Below are 27,519 nucleotides of genomic sequence, written 5' to 3'. Positions count from 1 at the left end.
TTAGAATATAGATCTGATTCACAGGAGAGGCGCAATGCCTGTGTCTTCTAATTGGAGCAGACAGGATATGAGAAGCCCCGGAGACAGGTGAGATTAAAGACGAGACGCCAGGGGTGGAACATTGAGGTGCATGGCGAAGGGAGTCTGTGTAGCCAGAGGGTTCACTAGAGGGACCACCCTGAGCGGGCAGGTGACGAAGGACCAGGGACTTCTGACTGGCGTCAGAGACATCAGTTCATTTTAGATGCTGACCCCGGTATTTTCATTCATGAAGTTTACTATCATAGTCAAGGGACATAGTTTGCCTGTAAAACATCACTCATTTAAAACAAATACATTCAGCCCTTGTTTTGTGCCAGAAACTCTCTTGAATGCTAAAGATGCAACGGAGGGAATGTAGTCCCTTCATTCATGGAGTTGTGATGAAGAAACACGTATTTAAACAAGTAAATGGCAGCACAACACGGGAACTGCAGCTGTTTGGAAATGATGATTGGAGTGGAGATAATGGGTAAGGAAAGTGCTTTCTAGGAGCACAGAGTACAGAGATGTTCACAAAGCCTTCAAAGGAACTCGAGGGATGACACATTGGGTCTTTGTCCTAAAAGGTGACTGAGAAATTACCAAGTAGAAAAGGGAAGTCAAGTTGCTCAGTCGTGTCTGACTCTTTGCGACTCCACGGACTGGAGCCTACCAGGATTCTCAGTCCTTGGGGTTTTCCAGGCAAGAGTACTGGAGTGGGTTGCCATTTCCTTCTTCAGGGGATCTTCCCCACCCAGGGATCGAACCCGGGTCTCAGGCATTGTAGGCATACACTTTACCCTCTGGGCCACCAGGGAACCTAGGAAAACATGGTTGAGTTCAGTTCAGTTCAGTCGCTCAGTCATGTCCGACTCTTTGCAACCCCATGAATCGCAGCATGCCAGGGTTCCCTGTCCATCACTAACTCCTGGAGTTCACTTGTACTCACGTCCATCGCGTCAATGATGCCATCCAGCCATCTCATCAATGTCAGCCCCTTCTGCTCCTGCCCCCAATCCCTCCCAGCATCAGAGTCTTTTCCAGTGAGTCAACTCAATGCATGAGGTGGTCAAAGTACTGGAGTTTCAGCTTTAGTATCATTCCTTCCAAAGAAATCCTGGGGCTGATCTCCTTCACAATGGACTGGTTGGATCTCCTTGCAGTCCAAGGGACTCTCAAGAGTTTTCTCAAACACCACAGTTCAAAAGCATCACTTCTTCAGCACTCAGCCTTCTTCACAGTCCAACACTCACATCCATACATGACCACTGGAAAAACCACAGCCTTGACTAGATGGACCTTTGTTGGCAAAGTAATGTCTCTGCTTTTCAATACTCTACCTAGGTTGGTCATAACTTTTCTTCCAAGGAGTAAGCATCTTTTAATATGATGGCTGCAGTCACCATCCGCAGTGATTTTGGAGCCCAAAAAATTAAAGTCTGACACTGTTTCTACTGTTTCCCCATCTATTTGCCGTGAAGTGATGGGACCGGATGCCATGATCTTCGTTTTCTGAATGTTGAGCTTTAAGCCAACTTTTTCACTCTCCTCTTTCACTTTCATCAAGAGGCTTTTAGTTCCTCTTCACTTTCTGCCACAAGGGTGGTGTCATCTTAGTATCTGAGGTGATTGATATTTCTCCCGGCAATCTGGATTCCAGCTTGTCCTTCTTCCAGTCCAGCGTTTCCCATGATGTACTCTGCGTATAAGTTAAATAAGCAGGGTGACAATATACAGCCTTGATGTACTCCTTTTCCTATATGGAACCAGTCTGTTGTTCCATGTCCAGTTCTAACTGTTGCTTCCTGACCTGCATACAGATTTCTCAAGAGGCAGGTCAGGTGGTCTGGTATTCCCATCTCTCTCAGAATTTTCCACAGTTTATTGTGATCCACACAGTCAAAGGCTTTGGCATAGGCAATAAAGCAGAAATAGATGTTTTTCTGGAACTCTCTTGCTTTTTCCATGATCCAGTGGATGTTGGCAATTTGATCTCTGGTTCCTCTGCCTTTTCTAAAACCAGCTTGAACATCAGGAAGTTCACGGTTCACGTATTGCTGAAGCCTGGCTTGGAGAATTTTGAGCATTACTTTACTAGCATGTGAGATGAGTGCAATTGTGCGGTAGTTTGAGCATTCTTTGGCTTTGCCTTTCTTTGGGATCAGAATGAAGACTGACTTTTTCCAGTCCTTTGACCACTGCTGAGTTTTCCAAATTTGCTGACATATTGAGTGCAGCACTTTCACAGCATCATCTTTCAGGATTTCAAATAGCTCAACTGAAATGCCATCACCTCCACTAGCTTTGTTCGTAGTGATGCTTTCTAAGGCCCACTTCACTTCACATTCCAGGATGTCTGGCTGTAGGTGAGTGATCACACCATCATGATTATCTTGGTCATGAAGATCTTTTTTGTACAGTTCTTCTGTGTATTCTTGCCACCTCTTCTTAACATCTTCTGCTTCTGTTAGGTCCATACCATTTCTGTCCTTTATCAAGCCCATCTTTGCATGAAATATTCCCTTGGTATCTCTAATTTTCTTGAAGAGATCTTTAGTCTTTCCCATTCTGTTGTTTTCCTCTATTTCTTTGCATTGATTGCTGAGGAAGGCTTTCTTATCTCTCCTTGCTATTCTTTGGAACTCTGCATTCAGATGCTTATATCTTTCCTTTTCTCCTTTGCTTTTCGCTTCTCTTCTTTTCACAGCTATTTGTAAGGCCTCCCCAGACTGCCATTTTGCTTTTTTGCATTTCTTTTCCATGAGGATCGTGTTGAACCTGTCTCCTGTACAATGTCACGAACCTCAGTCCATAGTTCATCAGGCACTCTATATATCAGATCTAGTCCCTTAAATCTATTTCTCACTTCCACTGTGTAATCATAAGGGATTTTATTTAAGTCATAAAAGGTTTTCCCTACTTTCTTCAATTAAGTCTGAATTTGGCAATAAGGAGTTCATGATCTGAGCCACAGTCAGCTCCTGGTCTTGTTTTTGCTGACTATATAGAGCTTTTCCATCTTTGGGTGCAAAGAATATAATCAGTCTGATTTCGATGTTGACCATCTGGTGATGTCCATGTGTAGAGTCTTCTCTTGTGTTGTTGGAAGAGGGCGTTTGCTATGACCAGTGCATTTTCTTGGCAAAACTCTATTAGTCTTTGCCCTGCTTCATTCTGTATTCCAAGGCCAAATTTGCCTGTTACTGCAGGTGTTTCTTGACTTCCTACTTTTGCATTCCAGTACCCTATAATATGGCAACCCACTCCAGTATTCTTGCCTGGAGAATCCCATGGACGGAGGAGCTTGGTGGGCTACAGTCCATGGGTCGCAAAGAGTCAGACACGACTGAGCGACTTCACCTCACTTCACTCTATAATGAAAAGGATATCTTTTTTGGGTGTTAGTTCTAAAAGGTCTTGTAGGTCTTCATAGAACTGTTCAACCTCAGCTTCTTCAGCATTACTGGTTGGGGCATAGACTTGGATTATCGTGATATTGAATGGTTTGTCTTGGAAACGAACAGAGATCATTCTGTCATTTTTGAGATTGCATCTAAGTACTGCATTTCGGACTCTTTCGTTGACCGTGATGGCTACTCCATTTCTTCTGAGGGATTCCTGTCCACAGTAGTAGGTATAATGGTCATCTGAGTTAAATTCATCCATTCCAGTCCATTTTAGTTCGCTGATTCCTAGAATGTCGACGTTCACTCTTGCCATCTCTTGTTTGACCACTTCCAATTTGCCTTGATTCATGTACCTGATATTCCAGGTTCCTATGCAATATTGGTCTTTAGAGCATTGGACCTTGCTTCTATCACCAGTCACATCCACAGCTGGGTATTGTTTTTGCTTTGGCTCCATCCCTTCATTCTTTTTGGAGTTATTTCTCCACTGATCTCCAGTAGCATATTGGGCACCTACTGACCTGGGGAGTTCCTCTTTCAGTATCCTATCATTTTGCCTTTTCATACTGTTCATGGGGTTCTCAAGGCAAGAATACTGAAGTGGTTTGCCATCCCTTCTCCAGTGGACCACATTCTGTCAGACCTCTCCCCCATGACCCGCCCATCTTGGGTGGCCCCATGGGCATGGCTGTTTCATTGAGTTAGACAAGGCTGTGGTCCTAGTGTGATTAGATTGACTAGTTTTCTGTGATTATGGTTTCAGTGTGTCTGCCCTCTGATGCCCTCTTGCAACACCTACCATCTTACTTAGGTTTCTCTTACCTTGGACGTAGGGTATCTGCTCTAGCAAAGCACAGCCGCTGCTCCTTACCTTGGACGAGGGGTATCTCCTCACCACCTTCCTCCTGACCTTGAATGTGGAATAGCTCCTCTAGGCCCTCCTGGGCCCACGCAGCCACTGCTCCTTGGACATGGGTTAGCTCCTCCCGGCCGCCACCCCTGATCTTGGACACAGGGTAGCTCCACCTGGCCGCCGCCCCTGACCTCAAATGCGGGGTAGCTCCTCTTGGCTGTTCCTGTGCCGTCGCAGCCTGGCACTTTCAGCTGCTGCTCCTGACCTTGGACGTGGGGTAACTCCTCTTGTCTGCCACCTCTGGACTGGGGTCCTCCTGGCTTCTGCCCCTGACCTCGGACATGTGGTAGCTCCTCTCGGCCACCCTATGTGCACCAGTCGCAGCCACCCGCGCTATGAAAACATGGTACAAAGTGTTTAAATGATTTGTAAATTTAAAAGAGACAAATGATATTTTTACTGTCTTGATATCAAGCGTAAGGACAAGTATGTCCCTCTCATCCATGTTGGTTTTTAGGTAAATGCCATTTTAATAATTTTTATAACTTTTGAGCTCAACAGAGTTTGATATGAGGCCTGTGGTACCTATTCTTTAGACAACTGCGTCTCCTAAACATGAGCCATCCAGGCTTCCGTGTGAAATACACTGGGCATATATTTTGAAGATAAATTTAAAAAATAAAATTTTCAGTTGTACAGTGCTGATCTGTGAGTTAAATATTTTCCTCAAAACAAAACATTTTTCAAAAATTACTGTTTTTACTTAGGGAAAATTTAAAAGTTCAATTTTGATGAAAAATGTAAAGCTCTCAGACCTTAAATGTCATTATCCTTTTTATGTGATATTATGTTTCTCCCCACTGTAGATGTTATTTCTATATTCTGAAGGCAAATTACTGTATTTTAGAGAAATGTTGAACTAGGTAATATATTAAGTTTATTACTGAAGGTGAAAAAAAATATTTGCCCATTTGGTCTTTTACTTAATCAGCTCTTGGAGTTAATAGCTACTCATGTTGGTTACCATTTACCTGGGTAGTTTATTAAGTGAAACCTCTTTCTCTCAGGTGGGATGGGCTGACTCGGTCTGTGACTTTCTTGTCATGATTCTGCAGTGATCTGTGTTGTCCTTTGTGCTAGTAAGGTCTTGGTGATGAACCATTAAATAAAATGATGTGCCCCCATGCCAGGGAGTTGGTCGATTGCCAAACAGTAATCCTGTACAATTAACTATCAAAGATTTGAGCACTCCATTATTCTAAGGGATTCCCTGGTGGCTTAGACGGTAAAGCGTCTGCCTGCAATGTGGGAGACCCTGGTTCGATACCCTGGTCGGGAAGATCCCCTGGAGAAGGAAATGGCAACCCACTCCAGTATTCTTGCCTAGAAAATTCCATGGATGTAGGAGCCTAGTGGTCTATAGTCCATGGGGTCGCAAAGAGTCGGACACGACTGAGCGACTTCACTCACTCACTCACTCATTCTAAGAGAGGGAACTGCAGCCATTTGGAAAAACTGAAATGATGATTGTACATTTGGCTAAATTTTGGTTTGGAAAGACGTTTAGATAGTTAAACTCATCATTATAACATTTAGATATTTCAGCCTCCATTTGGGGTTCTCATTTTGTTAATTTTATTCAATTCCTAGGTAAAAATGAAAAGAACTTATTCAGTCTTTACCAAGGATAGGAATGAGTCACTTACAGTATAGACCTCAAACCTCTTCAGAAATGAAATACAATTGGAATAAAGAAATATTCTCCATGAAAGATAGTTTGAAACTATTGTATTAATGTGGGAACATGACAAAGTGATCTTTATTTCTTAAGATATGTTAAAAGTTATGTTGTTAAGATATTTTTAGTTACAGAAACCATAAATATTCATTAAGTACCTTGAAAATATTCTTTCGGCAACTCTTTGGTAATTCAAGCAATCACCCAGTTCACTAATAAGAATCTAAAGATCGTATGTTTTTAGGCTGTGTTCTACAATACATATTGAGTTCATTACATAAGGAACAACTGCCTTATTTTGACTGGTTTTTATAGTTTCTCCTAAGAGCTCTTTTTTATTTTTATTATTTCTAAAGATGCACCTAAAGTTCAGCCAATATATAAATATACTCAGAGATCAGTATCGTAACACATTACCCAGTGAATCAATATGTCAGGACTTCAGACTTTTGAGTGGTTGCAAATTCATTTACCCATTTCTTTAACATTCTTTCGTCACTGAACATCTGCCATGTGCTGACGACAGTTTTGGCACTATAGCTACAGAGTCAAACAGACAGATTCTGACTTGCCTTCATGGAGCTTGAAAGTAGAAATCAGCACTTTCAAATCACATATCTAATAAATTGAGGCCTGTGCTGTGAAGTGAAGTGAAATGAAGTTGCTCAGTCGTGTCTGACTCTTTGCAACCCCATGGACTGTAGCCTACCAGGCTCCTCCATCCCTGGGATTCTTCAGGCAAGAATACTGGAGTGGGTTGCCATTCCCTTCTCCAGGAGATCTTCCCAACCCAGGGATCGAACCTGGGTCTCCCCTATTGCAGACAGACGCTTTAGCTCTGAGCCACCAGGGAAGTCTGCTGTGAAAGAGGTGTATAAAGAGAGGACTTTAATCCCCTGAGTCCTGGGAGCTGGGGGAGGCTTTTCTGACTCAGAAAGGATCATGGGCAGTTCAAAGTAAGCCTGGCTTTCAGTAGGAAGCCTGGGTTGAGTTCCGAGGGTTAAGCAAGGGTTCAGGCTTCCCAGGTGGCTCCAGGTAAAGAATACCTGCCAAACAGAAGACACAGGTTTGTTCCCTGGGTCGGTAAGATACCATGGAGAAGGGGATGGCTACCCACTCTACTGTTATTGCCTGGAGAATTCTATGGACAGAGGAGCCAGGAGGCCACAGTCTGTGGAGTCATAAAGAGTTGGACATGCGTCCTTGAGTCTTTGCATCTAAAGGCTTAGTGACTAAGCAGCACAACAGTATTGTCCCAGGGGTGTTTTGAACATTTGTGAAGATGCTGATGATCATGGTGATAGATTTCTGAAGACATTTCACAGGTGTGAGGTCCACTGGACCACTGCAATATGGGAAGGATTCTGCTGTATATCTGAGAGCTGAAAGTCAGATTTACAAAGCTTATCTATTACAACTGGTGTTGCCACTGTACATTTTACCATTTTGACAAATTATGTCACTAATAAGCCTCCTCATGAAATATTGCTGGCCATGCAAAGCACTTATAAGAGGGTGCCTTTGTGCTTGTCAGGCCACAGTGATGCTGCATATGGCTGCAAGCACATGCCTCCTTCATTACACATGTGGCCATGCCTCAGATTCTCCAAAGTGAAATATGTATTATTTTACTTTGCATTCCTTTTGTTTTCTCTCTCCTTGTATGTTTAAGCCATTATATTTATTTGTTTAATTCCTGTGTGTAGATAGATAACATTATATGTGATTTTATTTCTGTATTATAAAGGGGACAGGCTTCCCTGATGGCTCAAATGTCAAAGAATCTGCCTGCAGTGTGGGAGACCTGGGTTTAATCCTTGAGTTGGGAAGATTCCCCTGGAGAAGGGATTGTCTACCCAATCCAGTGTTTTTGCCTGGAGAATTCCATGGACAGAATAGTCTGGAGGGCTATAGTCCAGTTCAGTTCAGTTCAGTTCAGTAGCTCAGCTGTGTCCAACTCTTTGCAACCCCATGGACTGTAGCATGCCAGGCTGCCATGTTCATCACCACCTCCAAGAGCTTCCTCAAACTCATGTCCATCGAGTCAGTGGACATGCCATCCAACCATCTCATCCTCTGTTGTCCCCTCCTTCTCCTGCCTTCAATCCTTCCCAGCATCAGGGTCTTTTCAAATGAGTCAGTTCTTCACATCAGGTGGTCAAAGTACTGGAGCTTTAGCTTCAGCATCAGTCCTTCCAAGGAATATTCAGAACTGATTTCCTTTAGGATTGACAGGTTTGATCTCCTTGCGGTCCAAGGGACTCTCAAGAGTCTTCTCCAATACCACAGTTCAAAAGCATCAGTTCCTCTGTGCTCAGCTTTCTTTATAGTCCAACTCTCACATCCATACATGACTACTGGAAAAACCATAGCTTTGACTAGACAGACTTTTGTTGGCAAAGTAATGTCTCTGCTTTTGAATATGCTGTCCAGGTTGGTTATAGCTTTTCTTCCAAGGAGCAAGCGTCTTTTAATTTCATGGCTGCAGTCACCATCTGCAGTGATTTTGGAGCCCAAGAAAATAAAGTCTGTCTCTGTTTCCATTGATTCTCCATGATTTGTCATGAAGTGATGGGACTGGATGCCACAATCTTAGTGTTTTGAATGTTGACTTTTAATTTAGCCTTTTCACTCTCTTCTTTCACTTAGAGGCTGTTCAGTTCCTCTTCGCTTTCTGCCATAATGGTGGTGTCATCTGCATACCTGAGGTTATTGATATTTCTCCCAACAATCTTGATTCCAGCTTGTGCTTCATTCAGCCCAGCATTTCACATGATATACTCTACATATAAGTTAAATAAGCAGGGTGACAATACATAGCCTTGACATACTCCTTTCCCAGTTTGGAAATAGTCCGTTGTTCCATGCCCAGTTCTAACTGTTGCTTCTTGACCTGCATACAGATTTCTCAGAAATCTGAGAAAAGAAGAGACGTGCAAGGCAAAAGAGAAAAGCAAATATTTACCCATTTGAATGCAGAGTTCCAACGAATAGCAAGGAGAGATAAGAAAGCCTTCCTCAATGATCAATGGAAAGAAATAGAGGAAAACAATAACATAGGAAAGACTGGAGATCTCTTTGAGAAAATTAGAGATACCAAGGGAGCATCTCATGCAAAAATGATCACAATAAAGGACAGAAATGGTATGGACCTAACAGAAGCAGAAGATCTTAAGAAGAGGTGGCAAGAATACACAGAACTATACAAAAAAGATCTTAATGACCTAGATAATCATATTGATGTGATCACTCACCTAGAGACAGATATCCTAGAGTCCAAAGTCAAGTGGGCCTTAGGAAGCATCACTAAACAAAGCTAGTGGCATTGATGGGATTCCAGCTGAGCTATTTCAAGTCCCAAAAATGATGCTGTGAAAGTGCTGCACTCAATATGCCAACAAATTTGGAGAACTCAGCAGTAGCCACAGGATTGGAAAAGGTCAGTTTTCTTTCCAATCCCAAAGAACGCAAGGCCAAAGACTGTTCAAACTGCCACACAGTTGCACTCATCTCACATGCTAGCAAAGTAATGCTCAAAGTTCTCCAAGCTAGGCTTCAGGAGTACATGAGCCAAGAACTTCCAGATATTCAAGCTGGATTTAAGAAATCAGAGGAACCAGATATCAAATTGCCAACATCTGTTGGATCATAGAAAGAGCAAGAGAATTCCAGAAGAATATCTACTTTTGCTTTATTGACTACTCCAAAGCCTTTGACTGTGTGGATCACAACAAACTGGAAAATTCTGGAAGAGATGGGAATACCAGACCATCTTACCTGCCTCTGAGAAATCTGTGTGCAGGTCAAGATGCTCCAGACATGGAGCATCAGACTGGTTCCAAATTGGGAAAGGCTACACTCCATGGGTGGCAAAGAATCGAAAATGACTGAGCAACTAACACTTTCACTTTTCAAAGGGGACATTATAAAAAGAAAATCTTGGATCTGAAGAGATGAAAATGACTATTTTCAATAATACGTGTGTTTAAAATAGAAGCAAAAGTGCTTTAATATCCAGGCTGAAGAATCATTTGAAATTAATTAATTTTAGAATGCTTCACAGATAAAACCCCTTGACTTTTAAATGAGACTCAGCAGCAAATATCTCCTTTTTGACTGCTTTCTAGCCTGATTTTGAAAGTTACCTCTTTGACTCTGTACTCAGAAAGATATGGAGGGAAATATGCTACAATAGACAATTTGGGAATATTTGTACTGAGTTGTCTTGTTTGGGCTGTTTAGTACTAATATCACTGGAAAGGTCATTTGGAGAAAACTTACTTACAAATAAAATCAAGATTTTTAGAATGCTTTCTTGGAGTGGGTCTACTCTGGAAGACAGCCAGTAGTTCAATGAAAACACATTGAGATGCTTTACAAGAGTACTTTGTTTTAATAGATACCATCATGAATGAGTAAGACACCATCCCACTAGTGCTACAAAGAAAGTATGACTAGTTTCTGGCCCAGAACACCCAATTACATTCTTAGTATTTATAGGGATAGCCTCCTGGAGATTATAGGAAGTATGAAGTCAGAAGAAAGGAAGCAGCTTTACCTAGAGGACAGTAATTAAGTCTGCATTAGATATAGGAACGCCTAGTTGACAAAACAAATACTACAGAATACCCCTGAGGATACTAGGAGTATTAGGAAGACATGTAAAAGTCCAGAGAATCAGATTTGTTAGAAGAAATTAATGTCTTCCTTAACTTTCCTATTGACTTTTTGTGAACATCAAATGAGATAATATGTAAACAATATTCTGCAAGTTCTAAACAAGGAACTTGTACACAAGATTTGCTCACAATCTTCCAAATATACACCATACTAGAATGTGTTAATAGGGATTAGTCAGGTGCAAGCCAGCAAGTCTGAAACCTGTGATAAAACTAGACATATTGGTTTTTCTCAAGGATGCTATAGTAACAAATTTTGAATCATCAGTTCCTATACTGTTTATTTGTAGAGGCTCAGATAAATAAGGCAATAGCACCCCACTCCAGTACTCTTGCCTGGAAAACGCTATGGATGGAGGAGCCTGGTAGGCTGCAGTCCATGGGGTCGCTAAGAGTCGGACACGACTGAGCGACTTCATTTTCACTTTCACTTTCATGCATTGGAGAAGGAAATGGCAACCCACTCCAGTGTTCTTGCCTGGAGAATCCCAGGGACTGTGGACCCTGATGAGCTGCTATCTATGGGGTTGCACAGAGTCGGACACGACTGAAGCGACTTAGCAGTAGCAGCAGATAAATATAGAGTCAATTTACATTTACCATCCCTGGTCTCATCTTTTTGTTATACTCCAAGAAAGTCTAGAATCTTCCTCCAAGATGATGCCAGTTTGTAGTCATCTTTTATACTGTGTCTAAAAACACATTTTCATCTGTTTACTAATTCTCTCAAATAAATCCAAGTTTAAGCCTTCTACTTTTCCAACAGAATTAAAGCAATTACCACTTCCAAATAAGATCTATGTAGTAATGAACTTGAGGACAGAGATGTTTGAAAGGCAAAGAGATATTCTTCTTCATTTTTTAAAATGTATTTTTTAATTATAGCTGGTTTACAATGTTGTGTTAGTTTCAGGTATACAGCAGAGTGATTCATATATATATAATTCTTTTTCCTATTCTTTTTCCTTATAGTTATTATAGAACATTGAGATAGTTCCCTGGACCCTACCTACCTATATAGGTCCCTACCTATACAGTAGGTCCTTGTTGGTTATTTACTTTGTATATACTAGTGTGTATATGTTAATCCCAAACACCTTGAAGGGATATTATTCTTTCCCTGGAAATAATATTACACAAGATCTATCTTGAAACTTTTCTGCTTAAGGGGTGTTAGGCCAGAGGGTTTCTCATGGCTCTCCTTTCTATCTTTCTCATCTTTATTAAACTCCTTTTTCTCACAGTTTGTGTCCCCTGCAGACATCCAGATGTTGAAGATGGACAGCCATTCTGTTTCCTCTTCCTTCTGTGCCATCTTCTCTTACCAGGGTCTAGGGATTCCTGCCTTTAATGTGGGAGTCCCCTTTGGAACTTCTCTGGTGGTCCAGTGATTAAGACTCCATGCCTCCAATGCAGGGGTCTAGGATTTGATTCATGGTCCAGGAACTAAGATCCCACATGCAGCCAAAAAGAAAAAATATAGGGGCTCTTCTGCCACTCCACCTCACGTAATTCCCACCTGCCATTACTAGGCAGTTCCTAACCTTTGGCTCAGAGTTTCTAGTACCTGAGACTCTTCAGCAGTGAGAACCTTGGGTGGGAGTGATAGGTGTTTGCAGAATCATCAACATTGATGAATGAAATTGAGAGTGTGATTTATTGGTACATGTGTACATGTATGCTAAGTTGCTTCAGTTATGTCCAACTCTTTGCAACCCTATGGTGGTTTGTAAATAAGCTTGTTTCTAGGAAAAACTCTTAACTATCATAGTTGACCATTATTGAGGAAATAAAGTAAAAAAATAAAAATCAAAATTTATTTTGGTTCTAAGAAATACTGATTATAAGCACTTACTCAAACTGCTTAAAATGTATGTCCAAGTACAATGGATAAGTGCAATAATTAATGCATGTTATAAACTCTCTGGCTTAAAAGTGCTAATGAGCATGATTTATCATTTAAAGATTCATCTTAGCCTATGAGTCACATTAATTTTTACATGTTTTTATTATAGCATCTAAACTTTATATTCATATGTTTGTAATCTTCATCATTTATCTCTCTCATTACATGGTTAGATCGCAGGGGACGAGGCCTTGGAGAGGGGAATGGCTAGCCACTCCAGTATTCTTGCCTGGAGAATTCCATGGACAGAGGAGCCTGATGAGCTACCATCCATGGGGTTGCAAAGAGTCAGACCGGACTGAGTGACTAACTCTAATTGAGGAGTATTTAGTAACTTTAGTCCAAGAAGTGGAGAGATTTTTTGTTGATTTACTTGTTTCTGTTTGTTTATGCTAGTCAGTATTCTGATTCCATAGCCCAGCGAGGTTTATTGTGAAACTAAGTAGAGATTATTTTCACCTTAAGATCTTCCGAACTCTAAGTGGGTAATTAAGCATTAGAAGAAGCTTATCAAGAAAAGCCATGAAATCTCTATCCTTGTGGATTCTTGAAATCTTGGCTGATGTAAGCAAAGCCTTGATCTGATCAAAGGCGTGAGTATATAAGAGATGCTATTTTGCTGTTTCTTTTACTGTGCATTCATATTCATGTGTAGAGGTGGAGATTGTTCCAAAAAGACTGATACTCTGTCCAGCTGTCCATTTCTACTCCAGCTGGTTTTTTTTTGAAGGCAGTGTAAGTTTGCCCCTAATTTCTGACCATTAGTTTCAGGTTGCCATTCTTTTTTTGACTTAATATCTTTATTATGAAAGTTTTTGACTGTATTATTGAGGCAAAAGTCATTTCTTCCCTACTGTGGGTTAAGCACTACCTTACTATTGTTCCAGCTTTCTGGAATTCTTCACAATAGGTTCCAGACCTGGGTTAATTAACAACTCTGTTAACACCTCCTTGAGCTCAAGTGGTTCAAATACAGCCTGCTGAGACATTATTTCTTAAAAGGTGAGGACTAATGACCCAACTTTTAGTCACCATCTCAGAGGCCAGTTTTCAATCTCGTAAAAATTTTAAGTCAAGGAAGCTCAACATAGAAAGTCATGAGCTGTCATAAAATACCATTCCGGATATAGTTGGTTGGAATTGCCTGGGCACTCGGTAACCTAAAATACAAGTTAACAGTAATTCCACCTCATTTAGTTGTGTTTAAGGTGCTTGAGAGTTATGCTTAATAGACCATAAAAATTAGACCTTAAGACACTACTTAAATGCAATAATAGATCCTTGTACAAAGTTCTCCCAGAAACTACAATTTAAAAAGTCATTATAAATGTTAACTAAACCTCACATTTTTCTATATGAAGACTTTTTGAGTATATAAAATTTTAGATGTGCTAAAATTCTTAAAATGAATTCATGGCAGAGCATAGTTTGGTGTCTGCTCCTATTTTAGTAATTTGGGTAATACATATTGAAATGTAGTTTTACTTAAATATTAATATTTTATATGTATAGGCTCATATATCTTGAATGAAATGAACTTACCTTCTCTAATAAACGACCATAGAACATAATCGCAGCAGAAATCACTTCTAGGTCACATGGGAGCAAAACTCGCTGACAGTTTGACACGTGGCATGATGTCAACATTCCTATATTGTTATTGAATATCTGTGGCGTTAAAAGGAATTGAAATACCAGAAGTTAGACTGCCACAAAAAATGCAACAGAACAGGTTATTCTGTTCTTGCTGCATTTTCAGGCACAGTACTGTTAGGTACCACACACCTGGTATTTTATCTCCCAAACCATCCCATGGACCAGTTATTATAGTTCTTAATAAAAAGAAGAAAACACTGAGATTTAGTGGTTAATTACTTCATATCATATTGTTGTTGTCGTTTAGTCACTAAGTCATGTCCAACTCTTTTCAACTCCCATGGACTGTGTAGCCCTCCTGGGCCCTCTGTCCATGGGGTTTCCCAGGCAAGATACTAGAGTGGTTTGCCAGTTCCTTCTCCAAGGGATTTTCCCAACCCAGGAATTGAACTTGAGTCTCCTGCCCTGGCAGGTGGATTCTTTACCACTGAGCCACCTGGGAAGCCTTAAGATCATACTGCTGATCTTCGGTGCCCTAAGATGAAGCACCATGCTTTCATCCATATCATAACACAAATATGGCATGACCACAGTTAAAGAGCCAAGAGGAATCAAGGAATCTTTCTGATGTTTCTTATATCCCTTAGTGATAGAAGAAATGGCTAGAACATAAAGAGTGTTAAAAGTATTAGACACAACTAAGATGGAACTCTGAAAAAGGATCCATTACGTGAGAACAGTCCTGCCATATTTTCTAGAAATCTTGTGAAACAAATGTTAAAAAGGACAGGTTGAAAATAGATCATTTAGGCCAGTTGATGTCAAAAGTTTTATTCAAGTAATTTGGATTTTTGTTAGGAAGCACCTTTAATGTCTTAATTCTGGTTCTCACAAATATTTTAGTGTTTCTTTTCTACAATTTTAATATGATTTTGTGGTGGGAGGTTGCGGAGAGCTTAATTAAATCAATACTTTTGTGTGGTCATGAATTAACAATTATTCAACACTTACTGCAACTTGTATATTTAAAGTGATGTATAGAATGGCATAGAAGCACAGTTTTAATTTTTATCTCATATGCATCTTAAATATATGAACAACCTTTCTTTGAGGAAATATCCAGTTTCAGTTATTGCCTGAAAAGTAAGAACACTTGTCATTCTGTGGCCAGGGGCTGTGGATAATATTGAATGCGCATATTACTTGTTATCAATAATGACTATTTTGTGGGATTTATACACCTTACAAGGATCTATGGATTTAAAATAAGAGCAAAATTTCTAATTATTTTTCCCCATTTTTCTTTTTGGTACAGAATGGAGGCTTGCAGGTAAAAGAATGCTCAGGAGAAAATTTCGAGAACAATTTATTTAAATATTGATTTATTGAAACATCTTATAATAATTCTTTAGAAATTCTTTTCGAGTGTACCAAAAGGTGTTTTGACTGCTATTCGATTGCTAGTGAAAGGAATAATTTATTCTCTCAAGAAAATGGAACTTTTCCTTTCTCAACAATGAGTCTGCGGCAGTCTGTTGGACCAACACAGCTGTTCTACTAATGTAGTTTTCTTTCCCTTATGCATCCTCAGTTACTCCCAGTCAAAACCCAGCAGAAAGACAGACTTTTCAGAGAATCAGAGTTCCCTTGTTTTACTCTCTGTTTCTCTCATAAGGGGGTGAGTCTGTGTGTGTGTCTGTGTGTGTGTATGTGTGAACAAGATGGGAGTTTAGGAATCAGCATGTCCTAAGCTTGCATCCCAACTTTATAAACTGATAGGTGACAGAAGTGCCTTAATTTCATAGGAGTTCAGTTTCCATACCAGTAAAATGGGGATTAACTGAGGTGACATAAAAGCATCTTACAGCAGCTTATATTCAGTCAGTGTAACTTAGTTCCAATCCCTTCCCTACCACTTGTATTCAGTTCAGTCGCTCAGTTGTGTCCAACTCTTTATGACCCCATGGGCTGCAGTATACCAGGCTTGCCTATTCATGACCAACTCCTGAAGCTTGCTCAAACTCATGTCCATCAAGTTGGTGATGCCATCCAACCATCTCGTCCTCTGTTGTCCCCTTCTCCTCCTGCCTTCATTCTTTCCCAACATCAGGGTCTTTTCTAATGAGTCAGCCGTTTGCATCAGGTGGCCAAAGTATTGGAGTTTCAACTTCAGCATCGGTCCTTCCAATGAATATTCAGGATTGATTTCCTTTAGGATTTATCACCTGTATTATGCTGGCATCTGGGGTTAGATAAATTCTTTCTATAAACCTTTGTGTTTTCCTCCATTTTGTCCCAATGACTAAGAAACACAGCTTGGGTCCTCCTGGTTGGCTGGCCTTCTTCATGCCCAAATCTGTTGTTCTCTTAGCACATATTTTTATTTTTTTAATCTGGCTGTTTGGGTCTTTGTTGTGGTGAGCAGTCTCTCTAGTTGTGGCACATGGGGTCTGGAACACACGGGCTCAGTAGTTGTGTTGGGTAGGTTTAGTGGCCTCACAGCATGTGGAATCTTAGTTCCTCAGCCAGGGATCAAACCCGTGTTCCCTGCATTGGAAGGTGTATTCTTAACCACTGGACCACCCAGGGAAGTTCCTGAGCACATCTTTGTTGCTTTTTAAGATCACTGTTCATGGGTACCAAAGCCTCCTTGGGAAGGACCTTAAACTGGGAAGAGGAAGCAAGGCAACATTTATTAGATATCTTCACAGAGTGGTTTGTGTGTTGGCCTGACTCAGTCTTATTAAAAATATGTGAGACTGATAACATTATCCACACTTTACTAAAGAAATAAAGCCTTCAAGGGATTAACTTTTAAAAGACAGATAGGGAAAGGTAGAGCAAAATTGAACTCTGAACTCTCTGTAAAACTTTGTTCTTCCACAATGCAATATTGCTGTTAAAAGTGAACTACTTTTCTAAGTGGAAGCACATGGGTCATTATGAATCCCAGCACCACATTTTGTAGAAATGGACTGGACAGCCTGTGCAGAACACACAGTTGGAGTAAATAAGGTATGTGTGTAAGTAAGTGTAATAAAGCAAAAAAAAAGGTTGCACACCAGAAGAGGGATTCAGAGAGAATGCTTTTTGGTTCAAAGAAGGACAAGGATATTTCTGCTTGAAGAAAGTCTTTTTTGTTGAGGTTACTTGGTTTTGCTTTTTAATTTTTATTGAAATATAGTCGATTTACAGTGTTCTGTTAGTTTCAGGGGTATAGTAAAGTGATTCAGTGTTTTATATTTATCTATATTCTTCTTTGCATTTTTTCCATTAAAGGTTATTGTAAGATATTGACTATGTTTCTCTGTGCTATACAATAGATCCTGTTGATTATCTATTTTACATATAGAAGTGTGCATATTTTAATTCCAAACTCCTAATTTAACCCTCCCTCCTTCCACTTTGGTAATCATAAGTTTGTTTTCTGTGCCTGTTAATCTATTTCTGTTTTGTAGATAAATTCATTTATATCCTTTTTTGAGATTCCACATGTAAACGATATACGCTATTTGTCCTTCTCTGTCTGCCTTGCTTCACTGATATGAATATCTCTAGGTCCATCCATGTTGCTGCAAGGGGCATATTTCATTCTGAGTAATATTCTGCTGTATATATATTCCACACCTTCTTTTCCATTCATCTGTTGATGGACATTTAGGTTGTTTCCATGTCTTGGCTATTGAAAATAGTGCTGCTATGAACTTGGAGGTGCATGTATCTTTCTGAATTGTTTTCTCTAGATATCTATCCAGGACTGGAATTGCTGGATCATGTGATAACTCTATTTTTAGCTTTTTAAGGGACTTCCATACTGTTCTCCATAGTGGCTGTATCGTTGAGGATTGGACTTTAAATAATGGGTGGGATCTGGATATGTAAATATAGCAAAATGGAAAGAGTAGGAAGTAGGAAGAATATGAACAACAGCACATAGATAAGGAAGTAGCTTGAAGGTATTTAATTAAAAAAGGTGAACAGTTCAGTTTTTCTGGCACATTAAGGCAAGGAATGTAATAATCAGGAAAGGAGAGTGAAATCCTGAATGCTATGTTAAGGATTTGGGAATCTGATAAACACTAGCGTGCCACTGATGGATTTTGATTGTAGGATTGGCATACGATGATATAGAAATAATACTAATGGTAATAAATAATCACCCACAGGCCGTGATACTCAGTGTTCATCTTGTGATTGTAGGTCAAGCAGGATATTTAGGGGATGATGACAATAGTTCCAAGGAGAAATAAATAGCTTTGGCAGGGACAGTGGGAGCAGAGAGAAAGATAAGGATGAAGATGGTATGAAGTGAAGTGGCTCAGTCATGTCCGACTCTTTGCGACCCCGTGGACGGTAGCCCACCACGTTCCTCCGTTCATGGGATTCTCCAAGCAAGAATACTGGAGTGGGTTGCCATTTCCTTCTCCAGGGGATCTTCCCAACCCAGGGATCGAACCCAGGTCTCCCACATTGCAGGCAGACACTTTAACCTCTGAGCCACCTAAGAACAGGTAAACACTTCCAACTTCCTCAAGGCCCTGGGCAGGAATGGAAAGAAGGTGTCTGAGATGACACCACGTTTCTATTGTGTATCCTAATCAGAAACAGAGGGCACAAAGGAGGAGTAGAGGGACATTTAAAAGGAAGAGTGATAAACTCATGTGTAGACTGTAGAGTTTGAAGGAAAGGAAGAAACCCTAGGAGGAGATGCATTTTGGGTTGCTAGGGGCATGGTGTATGTTTAGGGAGAAGGAGTCATTAGGTATCTCGATTTGTGAGTGATCTGCAGCAAGAAGATAAATTAGTCTATGAGAGAAAATGAAATAAAACAGAAGATATTTGCTGTTGAAAGACAGAGAGCACACCTGAAATATCTCTATTGTATTAAGATAAAGAAGAAGAGACAGCAAAAAAGACAAAACAGAAGCAACCAGAAGGATAAGAACTTAGAGAGCTTTTCAATGAAGTCAAAAGAAGGGCTATCAAGAAAGAAGAGGCACCCAGCAATGTCCAACACTGTGAGGAAACCCAGGGAGGTGGATAATGAGAATGATCTCTTCCCAGATCCATGATCACTTTTGTACATGGAGAATGAAACTGTTTTCCTATTTGTGACATCATCTCATATACCTGGCATATCATTTTGTCTATCATTATAGAATTTGAAAAGTTTTCCATTGAATCAGTTTGGCTTGATTCTACTTTCGGAGTCAAGGGTCTCTTGATATCATTGTTTTTGGAAATGTCATTGTATTTGCAAATACCCATTGTCATACGTACCAGTGTGTATTGACTAAAAGCACATGGAACCAAAATCTTAAAAATAACTTTTAAATAACATCAAATAAACCCCCAAAGTTTAATGTTTTACACAGATTACACTTTCTTCTGTCCTCTTATCAGGTCTTCTATGCTTTTTTTTTTTTTTCCCCAAACTACTTTTGAATAGCATATCCATTTGTAGAATCAAAAGTGAGGTCAGAAACCTGTGGGTGTGGACCTTGGCCTCCTGCTGCTATCTCAATACAGTGACCTGATGCTTGCTTCCCCAAAATTGAAGCTGGAGAGGCAAAATAAAGACTATGAATTTTAAAAACTATCCTTCTGCCAGGAAAATGGGAATTGCTGGCACTTTCACAGCTTGTGAAGATTTCTTGGACCTGAGTTGAGACAGGTTCTGTTAAAAATATCATTGTTATAAAACACATCTTTCCCTAATTAATCATCTCTCTCTAAACATCTCATAGTCTAAAATATAGCATAACTCTTTCACCATACTGGTCATTATCTCCCATCTCTGTCCATGGCAGCATCTTCCATTCACTTGCCCAGACTAGGGAGAAAGCAGGCAGTTACATTTAATCTTCTTTCTACTGCCCTCCACTGTATTCAGTCATTCAGTCAAGATCTATTCAATATTCTGTCCTGATTAACTCTTCAGTCTGTTGGGTCCTTCTCTCTTGCCTGCCACTAGTTCTGCCTCACTGTTCTTTCAGACCATATTACTTAGCATATGGCTATGTACTGGGCATTAATAAGGTACTGGAAATCAAACAATGCATAAGAAAGAGTCATCCCATACCACCAAGAAGCTTCAATCTGGTGGAGAAGACAATCATGTATTAACCAATGATATTACTATTTAATTGTCAATGGGATAAATGTTCTAAAGAAAAAATTCAGAGTAAAAGAGGTGAGGAAAAACAGGCAGGTTTCTTAAGAAAAAGAAAAGGCCCTTAAATTGAAAGGCTGTGACTTAGAGGATGAATGAGAGTAAGACAAAACAGGGAGGAAAGCATTGAAGGTAGAGGGAAATCTGCAAGCTTTACCCTTTCAATGAGCCTTACTTGTAAGATCTGAAACTGGAATAGTTGGACTAAAGTGAACAAGTAAGGAAGATGAATGAACCAAAGCTCCAGGTGGGTTGAAGACAAACTGTGCCAGGCCCTTCGGTATAAGGACCGTGTACTTAATCCTCAAAGCTGAAATATTTTTAAATGAAGGGGCAATTGATGTTAAATTGGAAGAGATAGGGGAAGGCCCTGCCATATGGTCACCTTAGAATTGTGTTAATGATTTTAGGTTTTTTCATAAAAGTAAAGGAAAACCATTGAAGGAAGTTAATTTGGTGTGTGAATTTATCAGGTTAGTTTCTCCAATAATATTTTCTTCCACCATTCCTACCCACTCTGCCTACTCTATCCTGTTTGGTTTTCCTTCACAGCTCCAATCATTACCTGAATGTATATCTTTACATGTTTGTTTTATTTCTTTTCAGATTCTTGACTGTAGGCTCTGTGAGGGCAGGGACTTGTTTTATTCACTGCTGCAATTGCAGCACTTAGAACAGTGCATGACACCTAACAAAGATGTCTTATAAGTTGTTGAGTGAATGAATCAGAATCAGATTGCTGTTTCAAGGTGCTGTGGTTACTGTCTGAATTGAATAGAAGGGATAAGTGTTGATGGCCTGAAATGGAACAGGCAGGAAAGCTGATAGATGGAGAAATAGGAGGTATATTTAGGAAGGTGCTTAGATGCAGGTGGTAAGGGAGAAAAAGCATCAAAAATTACTTCTGGATTTCTGGAATGAGTCCTTGGTTGAATTCGAGGTGCCACTAACAGAAATGGTTGGGGAAGGAATATGGTGTCATAGTGAAGAGTACAGGTGTTCAGCCTGACTGCCTCTCTCACTGACATTATAACATTGGGCAAATGATGACCTTGGGCAAACCAATTAACTTCTATTTGCCTCGATTTCTGCATCTCTACAGTGTAGGATAAGATTAGTACCTACTCTGTGCGTGCCCTGTGCTCAGTTATGTCTGACTGTTTGCAACCCCGTGAACTTCAGCCTGCCAGGCTCTGCTGTCGATGCAATTTTCCAGGCAAGAATACTGGAGTGGCTTGCCATTTCCTTCTCCAGGGGATCTTCCTGACCCAGGGACTGAACCCACATCTCTTGAGTCTCCTGCATTGGCAGGCAGATTCTTTACCACCGAGCCACCTTGGGAAGCCCCACCTACTCTGTAGGAGGCCATATTGTGGGGATTGGATCAAAGAACATACATAAGCGATTTAGAATGGTACCTAGTATATAAAAAAGGACTTGATAGAAGTTAGTGTGGGAAAGAGTAGGTGACAAATTAAAATGGAGAATCCATTTAGCTTTGTGGTTTTTGAGTTTGGGTTGCTGTGACACATCCAAAGGGATATGTCAAGATGATATTCATACGAAATGAATTTAGATCCCAGAAAAGAGATCTGGGTTAGCGATTGAAATCCGGGAGTCACCTGAATGTGAGTACTAAACTCTGGGAGGCACAGATACATTAACGTTGGGTAAGGGAGACTGAGAAGAAACCTCAGGAGAATTAGGGCAAAAGCCAGTGGCCAAGTGGAGGAACAGTGATGGGCTATGTCACTACTTCCTCGCTGTTTTAAGGGACATACAGCCAGACTGCTCACCCCATCTGCTGAGGCTGCATTGGTCTTTCTGAAGCATGAAGATTAAGCCCATTTCAGATTTCCCTGGTGATCCAGTAGTTAAGACTCCATGTTCCCAATGCAGGCAGCATGGGATTTGATCCCTCTTTGAGGGGAAGATCCCATATGCTGCATGGCCAAAAAGACTAAGCCCATCTCGTTCCCACTTAACTTTCAGTGACTCCCCAGGTCATTCAGTTCTGAGTCCAGTCTCAGCCTGCCATACCAGGTACTTCACATTCTGTCCAAATGTACCTCTCAGGCCACATCCTTAAGTGCATCAGATGTGCCCCATTTTCTGTTACCTCCAGGCAGGACACACGCATCACTCCATCTGCCCTTCCACCTGCTGTCTACAAGGCTAATCATGGGTGGGCCTGGCAGTGCCACCTTTCACCTACTGCGAAATCTGTTTCTCCCCAGAGAGACACCTTACCGCACCAGGCTGCGGTGGTTTTTTGTTTCTCTGAGGCCATGAGCTTGCTAAGGAAATACGGAGCCTCCTCTGCATCTTTAATACCTTGTCCAGCACTTGCCATGGTGCGCACACCCAGTGTCTGTGGAACTGAACGTGGTTAAAAAGTGGATCCCATTAACTTTCCAAACTCCACATAAGTAACCATTTCACGTTCACTCAGACAACCCAGAAAAAGTTTAACATAGGAAAGAGCCATATTTAGAAATACTATATCCAGACTAGAGTCAGATGAAAGAAAGAAAGCGTAGTCACTCAGTTGTGTCTGACTCCTTGCAATCCCATGGACTGTAGCCCACCAGGCTCCTCTGTCCATGGGATTTGCCAGGCAAGAATACTGGAGTGGGTTGCTAGTCCCTTTCCCATGGGGGTCTTCCCCGACCCAAGAATCGAACCCAGGTCTCCAGATTCAGATAAACCAGGGGTGGGCTGAATTGGTTCATAACATTATTAGATGAGGTTATATGTCCTAGAATTATTATCTAAATCTGTAAATAAGGCAATGGCACCCCACTCCAGTACTCTTGCCTGGAAAATCCCATGGATGGAGGAGCCTGGTAGGCTGCAGTCCATGGGGGTCACATGGGATTCTACAGCCAAGAACACTGGAGCGGGTTGCCATTTCCTTCTCCAATGCATGAAAGAGAAAAGTGAAAGTGAAGTTGCTCAGTCGTGTCTGACTCTTAGCGACCCCATGGACATTGACTCAATTCTTGAGTGCCTACTTAATCCTCACACTTTTACAAGTGGTTTGAAGGTGAAAAGCATAGTCTTATAAGTCATGGTCTCTGGGGTGATACAAAAGATGTGTAAACAATGAGTGGGAGAATGGAGCCTTCATATTCTGTATATTCTGTAACTGTTTAACCCTGGAAGATGAATTTCACTTTAATATTTGGCTTCGAAGTTATCTACATGAGACTATTACCTCACTACTTTTTAGAAAACTTAGATTTTAAAAAAATGAACCAAGTGGTTACATTTGATGATCTAATTTATTTCATCTATACTTCTGAATGTATATCTTTTGCTATGGATTAGAAATGACATTTAGAACTTTTATTGAGGACTAGAGGAAAATTATACCTCTCTTTTTTTTTCCAGGTGCATCATTTCAGGCTTAATAAGTAAGAGTATAATGGCAAAAAAATACATAGTTTTATCTGTAAGACATGACAGCATCAGCTATTCAGTCAAACCAGGAATTTTCCTATCCCTTCCAAAGCAACCCATTTTTGGACCCGAATGAATGAAAGCATTGGTTGTTTTGGCTTTCCCTACACTGAAACCTAGTCCAAATTCTGGGCTCAGAAGTTTCTCATCTGAGAATCATCAGATAATGATGAGTTATTATCATTATAGTGATGAGTGCTATTACGGCATTCAGAGCTCGGGGTCTAAAATGGCACATATTTGGTGGTAACACGTCTGTTATTGTTAATCATGGCAGGTGATGATGAGATTACTGGAAAAAAAAATGAAGTGGTATCGTAGGTTTATCAAGAAGAACTGGGTGATTCTGGTAATTGAATTTGCCCAGGTTTGTAAATCTTTTCCCACCCATTTCATTCAGATTTCAAAATAGATGTTGCTAAGTTCAAACGCTAATTCTAGCCATATCAGCGAATAGAAAGACATCTTTCTTGATTCACATTTACTCTATTTTATAGGTTTCCTGATTTCTGAGAGAATGAGTTATTCAATTTCATTCTCACTTCTGAATCTTAATGTCTTTTGCTATTTTTTTTTTCTGTGAAATGGAAGAATAACAAATTATGCATAATCTTTCTAAGTGTTAATCGCTCAGTTGTACCTGACTTTTTGCACCGTAGAGACTGTAACCTGCCATGGAGGCTTCTCAAGTCCATGGGATTCTCCAGGCAAGACTACTGGAGTGGGTAGCCATTCCCTTCTGCAGGTGCTCTTCCTGACCCAGGGATTGAACTCTAGCCTCCTGCACTGCAGGCAGACTCTTTACCATCTGAGCCACCAGGGAAGCCCATACATAATCTTTCTAAAGGACACATACAAAATATATACTCTAAAGGAGAGTCTTCAAAGAAAATTGTTTCAAAATATTATGCTTTCCCATAAATATCAGGATTTAAATTCATGATTTTTTAAATTATTAAAAGTTATTTCCTAACTTTTACATATATAATCAGATATGTATAACCTGTATTTAGGTCTGTGTAGCGTTTTAAAACTTTGAAATTTTTTTACATGACAATCAATTCCAAAAGATTTGTATTGGTGTAGATACTTGGTCCAAATAGCTACAAATTTATTTTAGAGGTATATGAAGCATACTAACAAACCATCTAAAACTTTTGCTTTTCTATAATCTACAAAATATTATCAGTGATAGTAGCAGTCAGTTTTATCTAGAAACAATAAAAACACTGGCCTGATTGAAAAGATAGCAGGCAAAATTGGATGTTTCCAGCTAGAGTTCTGTATTATGAGGTAAAGTAAATAATTTTAAAATTGATTAGCATTGCCTAAAAAGGCAAAGTCACAGGCTGTGAGAATATGAATAGGGGAGTTGAATAGATAATGATGTGAAAAATGTGAGAATATTTATATTTAAATGCAAAAACTCATGCAAGAATCCAGCTGCTTGATCACTTACTAGATGAATTTGTTATTAATACTGTTCCCTAAACCACTAATGAGAAATGCTTTTTTTTCTTTTTTAAAGATTTAAGATTGTGTAAATGCTTTGTACCTAACACTGATGGAAGTAATTGGTAAACTGCTTAATCAAGTCCCACTTGGAACTGAATGGGAACTGCAGGGTGGAAAATGTAGGCTGGGTAAGGAACCCAACAAGTCATCAGAATTCTCTTTACAGAAAGAAACAAAGATAGCAGTAATTAATGACCCTGACTCTGTGCCAAAAAGGCTTTCTTCTGACAACTCCAACTTAATTAAAACTTAAGACGTTTCAATGGCCTCCGAAAGCCCCTGATGGGGTGAACTCTTGCAGACGCGTGAGAAAATTTTGTAAATTAAAGGAAAAGATGTGTGTTACCACTCGGGCCATGAGTCTAATCCGTGACAGTCAAAGAATCTATTTAGCCCAAGCCTTTTCTTTTAACCGGCTCACACCTGCAGGCTTCCTGGCACTTCCTCTGCACCAGAGCAGGCCGTTTTTTGTGTTTTACGGAAGATCAGATAATAGGAGCCTTGCTGTTCCCTTTGTTTTTGTGCATTGTTCATTAGCCTGTGAGTGTTACAGGCACCCTTGATATGCTTGGCTTGATCCGGAGTAGAGCATCGCCTGAAAGCTTTAGGTGGTGCAACACGGGGTGAAGATGGGTTGGCGGAAAAAGTAAGATTCTTTTTCCTTTTTCTTTAATGTGAAAGTGGCTCAAATTAAAACTCACAGTTGATGGGGCAGCCTGAATGGCTGTGGCCTGCTGTTCTTAACAGCGGAGTGACAAGGAACGAGGTTCTGTGCAACTGCGCGGACTTGAGACACAAGGAAATACGTTGTTAAATAGCCCTTGCTCCTTTTTCTTGGTGCCATTTTTAATTCACTCGAATCAACAAGCATACGGATTCCCAGTAGGCATGGAAAAGAGGAGGACTGCGCAGGAAAGAAAATCGCGGGGTGATTTATTTATTAATAAATATATCAAAGACTGAAATCTTAGAAATGGCACTAGTGGAATACCAATTGGAGTGGATGGGTCCTCCATTTACATGAGAAAAAAGAGTTTAATTTCTCCCCCCTCCCCTCTGGAAAGTGTTTCGGTGAGTTATAATAGCAAATACCACCCCCACCACCCCAACGTGCAGACTCCGGGCACACACCCTCCTGCTTCCTGTGGCCTCAGGCAGATCTGGTCGGTGTCTGGGACTTGAGAAGGTCAATTCCTGGATTGTCTCTTCCCTCTTGGACCCGAATTGAGGCCGGTGTGTTGTGAAGGGTACAGGCATGTTCCTGTTTAGATCCAGGCTTGAGTATCTTTGTAAGTGTCCATCCTAAGGAAAGAAAAGCTTGTCTCCAGGTATTCAAAAATCTCATCTTTTGCCTCTTCCAGGTCTTGTTGGCGGAGCTAAACGATGCAACATTTGTTTTTGCAGGTGATGAACTATCACTTACAGGCACTGTGCTGAGCTGCTTTGTGTGGGACTGGGAATGATCAGAAACTTAACCTTTTACAAAAATTTGGGGAATGACGCTATAGAACAGAACTTCTTGCGATTAAAGAAAAAATACGAAAACTTCTGTCCATGAGCGTTAACCAAATATAATATATGGGTCCTGTCTTTTGGTATTTGGAAAGGCTCACCAGCTAGTTATTCTTTTCGTACTAACCATTTTCAGATGCGAAAACCGAGAGAGGTGGGGGAGGGAAGGTAGGAATCAACATGTTTGATCCTGTGTATGAAGTTTTTTGTGTGTTGTTTGTTTGAATTTCAGAATGCTAACCCTTATCCAACTAATCTAAGACCAAATAAATACCACCTGTGCCCATTTATGTATTTTTAAAAGAAGCACATAAAAATATTTTAATAAATTACTAAAACTCATAGTTTATATTGAATCACAGTTATTAATATTCCTCCTCTTCCTTGCTTTTCTTATTCGGGGAATTTGCTTGTTTGTATGGAATAGAACCACTCCAATTAAAATGGGAGAAAAGTTTTTTTAAAAAATAAACTACTGTAACAGAATATGTTTGGGAGTTGTAAAAGTTTTTCCATTGAAAAAATCAGAATTTAAGAGGATCCTGTTACATGCTGTGGGCAGAAATCAGAGTCAGCAGGGCTTGCGAAAACAGATTTTTTTTTTAGCAAAAATTTGTTGCGGGTCACTGTGAATGGTAAAAAAGAAAAAGTTTCACAT

At 40.2% G+C, this 27,519-nt stretch overlaps 1 protein-coding gene across 4 annotated transcripts in view; it reads left to right on the top strand.

The window, feature by feature from the left end:
• Window positions 1-27,519, top strand: part of ZFHX4 (zinc finger homeobox 4) — a 210,606-nt gene that overhangs the window by 82,259 nt on the left and 100,828 nt on the right. The gene's annotated exons all lie outside the window — the stretch shown is intronic.

The sequence above is a fragment of the Capra hircus genome, chromosome 14 (genome assembly GCF_001704415.2).
Source record: "Capra hircus breed San Clemente chromosome 14, ASM170441v1, whole genome shotgun sequence".
NCBI classification, from domain to species: domain Eukaryota; kingdom Metazoa; phylum Chordata; class Mammalia; order Artiodactyla; family Bovidae; genus Capra; species Capra hircus.
The sequence above is the reverse complement of the archived record's forward strand: the minus strand, read 5'-3'. Positions and strand labels throughout refer to the sequence as shown.